The sequence below is a fragment of the Echinops telfairi genome, unplaced genomic scaffold, assembly GCF_000313985.2.
Source record: "Echinops telfairi isolate 266 unplaced genomic scaffold, ASM31398v2 ScPeMD7_5868;HRSCAF=6743_1, whole genome shotgun sequence".
Classification (NCBI taxonomy): domain Eukaryota; kingdom Metazoa; phylum Chordata; class Mammalia; order Afrosoricida; family Tenrecidae; genus Echinops; species Echinops telfairi.
The window spans coordinates 11,092,537-11,103,749 of record NW_022109768.1 but is presented as its reverse complement, the minus strand read 5'-3'; positions in this window follow the sequence as shown (position 1 = coordinate 11,103,749).

The following is an 11,213-nucleotide window of genomic DNA, read 5'->3' as shown; positions in this document are numbered from 1 at the left end:
TGAAGGCTGAAATCTGAACTTCATCCAGAAGTGCTTCAAGTCCTCCTCAATTTCAGCAAGCAAGGTTGTGTCATCTGCATGTCTCAGGTTGTTAATAACCCTTTCTCCAATCTTGAGGCTGAACTATTATTCTGGTAATTCAGCTTCTCTGATTATTTGCTCAGCATACATATTGAATACGTATGGTGAGGGGGTACAACCCTGATGCCTTTCCTGATTTTAACCTGTGCAGTATTCCTTCGTTCAGTTTGCACAACTGCCTCTTGATCCATGTACAAGTTCCACAGGAGCACAATGAAACATTCTGGAACCCTCATTCTTCTCAAGGTTATCCAAAGTTTGGTATGATCCACACAGTCAAGTGTCTTTTTATAGTCAATAAATGGTCTGCTCCTCTGTTAGTCTCTGGTCTGGTTTTAGGTGCTGATATTGAATTTATCCATCTTCTCTTCCAACACATTTTATTCTGTGTATTCCATCTGGAAAAATCTACTTACTCACCATTTGTGTTGTTGTGAAAAAGTATTTCCTATGAACCAGTCATCAATCTTGCAAAACTCCAACATGTGATTTCGAGTTCTCTTTCTATCGCCAAGTCCATATTCTAACGTCTATTCCTCATTGTTTATCCTTGCATTCTAATGGACAATACTTACTAATCTATCTTGATTGAATATTTGATCAATTCAAACTGAAGAAGTTTATAGAATTCTGCAATTTCTCCATTAATAGTTTTCATGATTGACACATAAATTTGTATGATAATTGCGTTGATTGCATTTTCTTGGATGAGGATAGATATAATCCTATCACAGACAGCATTGTTCTTCAAGATAGACATTGAAATGTTCTTACGACTATGAATGCAATGCCATTCCTCTTGACTGTGTCATTCCACACATAGGAAACCATATGATTTCTTCATTCAAATTGGATAATGCCAGTCCATTTCCACTCACTAATGCCTAGGAGAGTGAGCTTTATGCATTCCATTTTTTATTATTTCCAATTTTCCTGGATTCATACTTTGCACATTCCAAGTTCTATATATTAGTTCATTTTGGCAGGCACTCAAAATATGACCGAGGAAGAACTGCCTTCTCAAAGTAGAGACAACCATAATGACTGAATGGAGTACAGCTGTACGAGTAGAGCCTTCAGAACCTTCATTTTTTGATGGAACACTATCCAAAATGAGGAGGAAAATAAGTGGGAAACAAATTAATCATTTAAATTTTGAATATATGAAATATAATGTAGACACACTGGACATCATCAAAAATGAAATGGGAAGCATAAAGATTGATATCCTCAGTATTATGAGTTGAAATTCTCTGGTATTGGCCATCTCGAATCAGAAAATTATACGGTTGACTCTGCCAGGAATGACAGATTCCAGAGGAATGGTGACACCTTCATCATTAAAAAGGACTTTTCCAGATCTGGCTTAAAGTACAATGCTGCTTGTGACTGGGTAATATTTATCTACCTGCAAAGAAATCCAGTTAATACAATTAATGTTCAAATTTATGCACCAACCACAAAAGCTAGTGATGCAAAAATTGAGGAATCCTACTAAGGTCTTTAGTCTGAAATTGATCAAGATGCATTGATAATTATTGGTGACCAGAATGCAAAAGTTTTAAACAAAAAGGAAGAAAGAGTATTTGGAAAATACGGTCGCGGTGATAGAAACAAAGATAGAAATTGCCTGATAAAATTTTGTAAGACCCACATTTTTTAATCACAAATACTTTTTCAATAACACAAGTGGTGACTATAAACAGATGGAATGCACAGAAATTAATGGATTACATCTGTGGAAAGAGACACTGCAGCTCAATATCAGCAGCTAATACCACACCAGGGACTGACTGTGGAATAGACCATAAACTGCTCATCTATAAGTGCGGGACAAAACTGAAGAAAATTAAAACAAGTCCATGAGAGCCAAAACACAACCTTGAGCCCCATCAGAGTTTGCAGAACATGTCAAGAGCAATTGAACGCTAATAAAAGAAGATTGATAAACTGTGTGATAACATCAAGAACATCATTCATGAAGAAAACAAAGGGTTGTTAAAATGACAGGAAATAAAAAAAGACCAAAGTAAATGTCATAAGAGACTCTGAAACTTGCCCTTAATCATAAAGTAGCTAAAGCAAATGGAAGAAATGAAGTCAAAGAGCTGAATAGAAACTTTCAAGGGGCAGTTCACGAAGACAGATTGAAATATTATAAGGAACCGTACAAAGACCTAGAAATAGAAAAACACAAAGAAAGAAGGAATACACTCCATAAATCTGAACGTGAACGAACTCCAGAAAGAAATCAAGTGTGAGTTGCAATATTGAAAGATTCTATGGGAAAATATCGAATGACACAGGAAGCATCAAAAAAGCACGGAAAGAACACAGTCACTATGCCAAAAAGGGTGAGTCAACACAACCATTTCAAGAAGTAGCACATGAACAAGAACCAGTGGTACTGAAGGAGGAGGTTCAAGCTGCACTGAAAGCATTAGCCCCAAACAAGGCTCTAGGACATGATGAAATCCCAGCTGCTCAACACGTTCATGAAGCACCGGAAGCACTTGACTTTAGCAGGAAATTTGGAAAACAGCTACTTAACCAACTGACTGGAAGAAATCCACCGAAAGAGAATCCAACCTAATGCTCAAATTATAATACTCATTGTAAAAAAAAGATGACCCAACAGAATTCTCAAATTATAGAATAATATGCAGCCAGGGTGATCCTTCCAGGAAAGGATGGTGAGACGTCTTCTTATGCACTTTGGACATGCTTTCAAGCGAGACCAGATCCTGGAAAAGCACATCATTCTTGGTAAAAAAGAGGAAGTCCTCCAGATGGATTGGCACAGTGGCAGCAACAGCAGGCTCAAGCAGAAGAACAGTTGTGAGGATAGGACAGGGCCGGAGAGTCTTTCGTTCTGTGTGCATAGGGTCGATGTAGGTGGGAACTGACTAAACAACAACATCATCATTACAATCACATGCAAGTAAAATTTTTCTGAACACCATCCAACCGTAGTTACTGCAGTATATTGACAGGTACCTGCCAGAGGTACAGGCCTGATTTAGAAGAGGACATGGAACAAGGGACATCATTGCTGATATCAAATGTTTCTTGGCTGAAAGCAGAGAAGATCAGAAAGATATTTACTTGTATTTTATGGACTATGCCAAGGCATCAGACTGTGTGGATCATACCAACCAATGGTAACCTTGAGAAGAATGAGCTCCTGAACACTGTGCTCACGTAGAAACTGTGCATGGATCAAGAGGCTGTTATACAAGTAGCACAAGGAAGTACTGCGTGGTTAAAATCAAGAAAGGCGTGATTCAGGGTTGTATCACCTCACCATATTTTATTCAATTTGTATTCTGAGCAAATGATCAGCGAAGCTGGTTATAGGAAGAATAAAGAGGTCTCAGGACTGGAGGACATCTTACTAACAAACTGGGCTGTGCAGATGGCACAGCCTTGCTTACCGAAAAGTGAGGAGAACTTGAAACGCTTGAAGATCAAGGACCTCTGCCTTCATATGGATTGCAACTCGATGTAAAGAAGACCAAAATCCTCACAACTCAACCAAGAGATAACATCTTGAGAAATTAAACTTGAGAAGGATTAAACTTGTCCATGATTTCCTCTTGCTTGGAACCAAAACCGATGCTCATGGAAGCAGAAGTCAAGCTATCAAATAACACATGTCATTGGGTAAATCAGCTGCACAAGTCCTTTTTAAAGTATTGAAAAGCAAGGATGTTACTATGAGTTACTAAGGTAGGTGACCTGACCCAAACCATGGTATTTTCAATTGCTTCACACGCAGGTGAAATTTGGATATTGAATAAGGAAGACTGCAGAAGAATAGGTTATTGGAATTACGGTGCTGATGAAGAATGCTGACAGTACCATGGGCTGCCAAAAGAACCAATAAATCTGTTTTTTACTAAGTACTGTCAGAATGCTCCTTAGAGTCAAGAATGGTGAGACTTTGTCTCAGGTGTTTTGGGCATGTCAGGAGAGACCAGTCCCTGGAGAAGGATGTGATGTTTGGTAAAATAGAAAGGCAGTGAAAAAACAGGAAGGTCTTGATAAAATGGACTGAGACAGTAGCTGCAACAATGGGCTCAAGCATAAGAAGACTTGGGAGGCTGGTGCAGGACAAAGCAGTGGTTCACTCGGTTGTTCATTGGGTCACTATGAGTTGAGGCCAAGTGGATGGCACACAACAACCACATATATATAATGAACACACAGTTACAGATACTTATCCAATAGAGCCAAACACCTTCTGAGAATATTTTTTTATTAGAAGTTTGTAATTCCTTAGTCTCATGGGACAATTAAGTCAATTGACACCAAAAATCTGGGTTCTGCAAATGAAGTGAGAAGCATCTGAAATATTGAAAGTTTGAGAATTGCCAGCAAAGATACAACTTTGGGTCTCTACTAATTAGGAGCAAAATAGAAAGAAAGATTATAAGGTCTCAGAGAAGAAACTATTCTGCAGGGCTAATTGACTACCAAAGCTACAACTTCATTGACCTTGAAAGCAGCAAAACTAGATGATGCCTGTATATCATTCATTACTTACCATTCTGATCAGGCCCACAATAGATGGATGAATACAGAATGGGGAAAATTGCAGTACAGAACTGGTATTCTTAAAAAATTCAGTCTTACTGGACCAATTGAGATAGGAAGATTGCTTGAGATGTTCTTTAAACCTCTCTCTGGGATACTCTTTAAACCTTGCACTGAAAGTGTTCTCTGAAGTCACCTTTTAGCAAAATCACAGATTAATAAAAAAGTCGAGGATACTGCAAGTAAGTATGGGATTTCATTTTTTAAAAACATTGAAATATAAGATGAAAAAGTCAATAATTAGCCTAAGATGAAAAGTAGACAGGAGACCTAGCGTAGTGAAATAGAGCCACTGGAACGCCATTAATGAGAATGTGACACATTGTGAAACATATACTTAATGTCACTGACCCGCTTGTGTCAAGATTGTCAAATGGGAACCTAATGTGTTATGTCAACTTTCACCAAAAGCACAATAAAATATTAGAAAGGAAGGAAAGAAAGAAGGAGTAAGGGAGGGAGTGGGGGAGGAAGGAAGGTGAGAAAGCAGGCAGGCAGGTAGGAAGGTAGATTGGTTGGGTTGGTATTTATTAGTCCTAGTTTCTTTTTCTCATTAAAAAAGGAAAAGATAAAACTTTCCGTCTTCACTATAAGTGAGCTAGGTACAAGTGGCTCAGTTTGACCGATGATACATAAAAAGTAGCGATGCCCCACTTTCATGTCCATTGATCATTCATGGAAGCAACCATGGAGACCAGGTGTTGAAAATGATAGGCCAGGGGAAATGTTGCTATGAGTCACCATTAACTTGAGTGAGTGAGTGAGGTGTTAAAAGAGAGTAACCTTATCTACATTGGACAACGACTAAACAAAAGGACCCTTATTGCCTATGCCACTGACTCTCCAGAACTTGTTTACTATTGCACCATGATTTAACACAACCTGGCAAGTAGATACAGTGGTACTAGTAGTGGGGTACTGCTGTCATGTGTAAGATGTGGGGGGATATGCAATTTATATCCGGGGTCAACTTCATTGAAATAACAGTGAACACATTTCCAAATTTTCACAATGTTTTAAATCCAAAAGTCAAACATCACCTGCTCCAGCTTCAAGCCAGGCCTGTTCATATTAAGAGGCAGAGGGGGAAAGAAATCAATCCAGCTTTCAGAAAACTCTTTTTGAGTGAGTGGATTAAAGACGCTAGCTAACAGTGAAGTAATTTATTTTAAAAGCAAGATGGCCTCTCCTGAATATCAAATGAATACTTCTCTAATGTTAGTGAAGTTATCTAGAAGGATAATAAGAAAGATCATTATCTTAGACATTTCTTCATAATACAGTGAGTCTGTATATCCAAATATGATATTCAAATTCCTTTGACAGACCAACTATTGATTTGGGGTGGAGCGACATGGAGCGTATGATCTGGTATTCATTTCAGTGAGTTCAACTTAATTTTCTGCTTTGGGAGGCACCGCATGATAGTCATTGTTTAGCATCATTCCATTAGACCTCAAAAATTTCACTAAAAGAAACCTTATGGTGAATTTACGTGTCTCACATTATGAAAAAGTTTCACATTATGAAAAAACTAAACTTTGACTCAGTGACCGACCAGTAATGTCTCCTTCTTGTCTAAGTAATGGCTCTGGTCATCATCTGGGCCATATGAAAAGCATTGAGAATTTGGTCAAACACATTTTTCAGGTGCCATCTGGACATACTAGCAGCTGGGAAGCAAGATGGAAATTGCCATGGGTCAGTTCCCAAGAGAGCATCAAACCAGAGGAAAACCTTAATGAACTAACAAAGTAGACCAAACCCAAACCAGTTGTTGTTCAGACAATTCTCATTCACATGGCCTCGGAAATGGATTCTTTCACGGATATGTGATATTTTGGGGCAAGTCACGCCTTTGTTTTGGGATTCAGTCTCATCTTCTAATAATGAAGGAGCTGATCTCTAACATGGAATGCCAACTGAAATACCTACACAACCCAGCATGTAGGCTGATGACTAAGGTCTTCAGCTGAGTGACAAATGCATGTCCTTCTGAAGGTGGCAGCTGTCACTAACTCCAGATGGTTTATGGTATATATTACAGGCTCAAATTTGCCAAATTTACAGTTTCTCCAAGGGAAGCTAGAAACCAGGGATTTTCATGTAACCCCTTTCCATTTCTAAAAGTTCCCAACTAATTCAATTCCTTAAGTAATCTCTTGAGCAAACAAAACTAACTGCTGAAGCAGTCCAACCTGAAGTCCATCCTCGTCCCAACCCCAGGTAATAAGATAACCATCTCTGAAAGCATTCCTAAGGCTCTTCCACCTTTACAGATAAATTTAAAGCAATTTTCTGGAGAAGGACCTTTTGTTTCCTCTCTCTATAATTTAATTTCGTACTTTTCCCTCATTGTCAAAACATTTGTGAATGAATTCCAATACACTCTTCTTGGGTCCTTCAGGACTTGGCTTCTGCCCCAATTCCATTGAAACTGCATTTCTGATATGAAACTATCGGAAACATGAGCTCACAACCTCAACATGCAAAGTACTGTTTTTGCCTTCACTCTTTACCAATTTGCAGCAATTCAATACATTAGTTACACCTCTTCTTGACAGCCAGTCTCTTTTGGGTTTTCATATGTTTCTGATCACCTGGTCACAGATTGCCTCGCCACCTCCTTTTCTCCTTCCACTTTCTACACTATTCCCCAGGACTCAGTCATCCGCCCTCTATTATGCTCTCTAAATTCTTATCCTAAGAGCTCATGTATAACTTCAGTCTCAAGACTCATTCATACACAATTGAACAGCACCTCTCCTGATCTATTTCCTAAGATCCAACTTTTCTTTTTTTTTTAATTTTTTAAAATTTAAATCTTCATTGAACATTTTTGTTTGGACATTTTTGCTTGGATGAGCTTGCTGACTTTAAATTGAGCGGATCTCAAATTTGTTATTTTCTCCCAAACTTCTCCTTTATTACGTTCCTTCTATTACTTCCATCTTAACCACAGGGGCAGCTTCACCTGTGCTCCAGGGTAGCTATTGGCAGAATTCACTCAAAGGCGCTGATGGAGAGGTGCTCACCAATTGATGTTATCATTGACTCACTTCACCTTCACATTCAACATCTACTCATAAACGACATTGTAAAGCCACACACCCCCCTCTTTCTTTGTTCTTTTCCTCCCTCCTTTCCCCACCCTCCGAGGACCCCACCCTTGCCAAGCTATGGTTAGATGTATCTATTGCAATCTTTTTTACTTCCTTTCCACTTGTTACCACTTTAATCAGGTTATATTCTTATTCCCATTGTCTTATGAGATATGTATTACCGTCCTTCATTTGGTTTTCAAACCTCACTAATCTCTAGCCTTAGGCATTTTCTTCATTTGCAAGTGCTTCAAGTGCTCCTCACTTTCAGCAATCAAGTTTGTGTCATCTGCATATTGAAGTTTGTTAATAAGCCTTCCTTCAATCCTGTTGCTACATTTTTCTTCCTATAAGCCAGCTTTTCTGATTATTTGCTCAGCAAACAGATTGAATATGGTGAGAGGATACGATCCTGACACACACCTTTCCTGATTTTAAACCATGCAGTATTCTCTGGTTTTCTTCATGTAACTGCCTCTTGATCCATGTACTGGTTTTGCATGAATACAGTGAATTAGTCTGGAATTTTCATTTTTCTCAAGGGTATTCATAGCTAATGCATGCAGTAGAATGCCTTTGCATAGGCAATCAAACACAAGTACCATCTTTCTAGTATTCTCTGCTTCCACCCAAGATCCAGCTGACATCAGCCATGATAGCCATGAACATCAGTCATCAGATGTAGAACAGAAAGTGTATGGTGAAAGTGTGTGCTTTCGCTCAGTGGTAGTGTTAGGTAGCTAGCATAGGGACTGAGTCATCCATTGTGCATGCTCAGAGGTTCGAGCTTCCAGCCAGGAAAGGGTGGTACATCTAGGTGGGTGTTACAACTGGATTGGCCCGTCTGGGCCAGGTGAATTCAATTCAGCCAATGGGGTCGATGAGGATCGTCGACCATGCCTCCCAGCGGAGGACCTGAAAAGCCAGAATCCAGAGCCTTGCAGTTACTTCTCAAGCTGCTGCTCAGAGGTCGTGCAGCATCTCCTCAGGCCTCAGGGCTCCACGTGCAGGGATGAAGGGCCCCGAGGTGCCTGTGTGAACCTGAAACTTCTTTTACCTTTCATAACATTCACTTGGATCACAATCCAGGCTTTGGCATGAATTCCTTCTCGCATGAAGCCAAGGACCGAGGTATAGCTCTCCCACGATAGCAACAGAGCTGGTAGTAGCAGATTAGTAGTTGGTATCAGTATGGAAAACGGTATCCAGCCTTCTTTCCTATCTGCCCATTGGAAAAGAGAGTTCTACTTTCTTTTTCCTTGTTCTCTAACGGACTTCCATGCCATTTGAATGACAAGCTTTGGGACCCTTCTCCAGTGGCTTCAGCTTTTACTTTTTAGGAGGAAGGGACTGGGGACATGATAGGGGCTTTAAGCCTTTCCCCAAGAATCTAAAATGTGTCTTAAGCACGTGTGATACAAGGAGAGTTGGTTTCTGCATCAGCGAAGGCTCATAAAGAAGATTGTGCAAGTAAATGAGAACTCTCTCTGTTTTGAGAGTCCTGGTAAATTCAGATTGGCATGCCAGCCTACAATTGGCCTTAAATAATTGGCTCAAATTATAGCTGACTTCTATTTACCTGCTTGCATAGCACTTGTCACTTCCTTCAGTAATGGAGGCAGTTTCTATTCCATTTCTCCTTTGAAAATTGTGTCACTCTTAGGAATGTAGACCACTTTGTAAACACATCCTTCGTATAGCCATCAGAAAAGTAACTATTTTGGAGAATACCTTGCTTTTTATTACTTATTAGTGTAGGTGGGAATGACATTCTTTCTAGCCTCCTACATCCTAGGACAGCAGTTCTCAACCTGTGGGTCACGACCCCTTTGGGGGTCAAACAACCCTTTCACGGGGGTTGCCCAATTCCTAACAGTAGCAAAAGTACAGTTATGAAGTAACAACAAAAATAATTTTATGGTTGGGGGGTCATCACAACATGAGGAACTGTATTAAAGGGTCGCGGCATTAGGAAGGTTGAGAACCACTGTCCTAGGTAGAAGTGGAAGCTATTATTATACATTTGCTATTAATACATTTTTGCATCTATTGAGTTCTTTAAAAGGAGCCGTGTGATGTAGTGAGTTCCAAGTTGGGCTACTAACCACAAGATCAGCCTTTTGAAACCCTAGGGAATAAAGATGTGGCTTTCCACTCCAGTAAAGATTTATAGCCTTGAAAACCGATAGGAGCCGTTCTACTCTGTTACGTAGGGCTGCTTGGACTCAGAAATGACTGCATGGCATTAGCTTGTTTTTCTTTTTGTTTTTTAGTTGAGTTCTTTAGGATATAAAGAACTATAAGTACTTTTGGATCTGTATTTAAGAAGCCTTTTAGGAATTCTGAATCTTTACACAGGAAAAAAAAATATTGCTACAGAATTTAAGTCCAGACTTTCACAATTCAGGGGAAAAAATTTCCTAATAAACCTTTGTGTATGTGTGTGTGTTTAATATTTTTTAATCATTAGAATATTTATCAGAAATCAAATATAGGACAAATTCCGCTTGAGTATTTTAAATATAGTATACAACTGTTTCTCTCTCTGTTTTAAAACATACTCTACAACTCTTCAAGGACCTTATAACACTAGCGAGTATGCAAGATTATTCAGTAGAAAAAAAGCTTAGTCTTGAACCTAAACATAGAACACATATTTAATGTAATTCCACAAGGACCTGAGTTTAACTTAGTATCATCAACAAGGTGTTGTTTTTTGGTGGTGTTAAGTTGATACTGACGCACAGAAACCCCATGTACAAGAAAACAAAACACGCCCAGTTCTGTGCCAGCCTCGCTAGCAGTGCTGTATTGGAGTCCGTCACCCCAGCAATTCTATCGGTCCAAGCTGGCCTTCCTCTTCTCACTGGGCATCCACTTTCCCACGCATGATGCTCTTCTCCAGGAACTGGTTCCTCCTGCTAGCGTGGCCAAAGGATGTGAGACGCAGTTTTGCCAGGAGCATTCTGGCTGTCCCTCTAAGAAGCATTCTAAGGAGGATTCCAGGTGAGCTGCTTGCATGGTATTTTTATTCATTCTCTGGTAGTCCATGGTGTATTTAATATTTTTCACCAGCACTCTAATTCAAAGGCATGAACTCTTCTTCAGTCTCTCTATTATTCATTGTTCAGATTCCAAATGCATATGGGGTGATTGAAAATACTGTGGCTTAGACCAGCGCACCTTCATCCTGAAAGTCAAATATGTTCTTTTTAACATGTTAGAGTGATCTTTTGCAGTATATTTGTCGAATGGACTATCTTGTTTGACTTATTGACTTACATGGGTATTGATTGTAGATCTAAGTAAAATAAAGTCCTGGGAAACTTCAATATTTCCGCTATTTATCATGATTTTTTATTGTGATGTTATGTACTGTTCTAGTTTTTGTTTTATTTCACTTTTCTGCTGAGGTGTAATCCATATTGTAGGTTA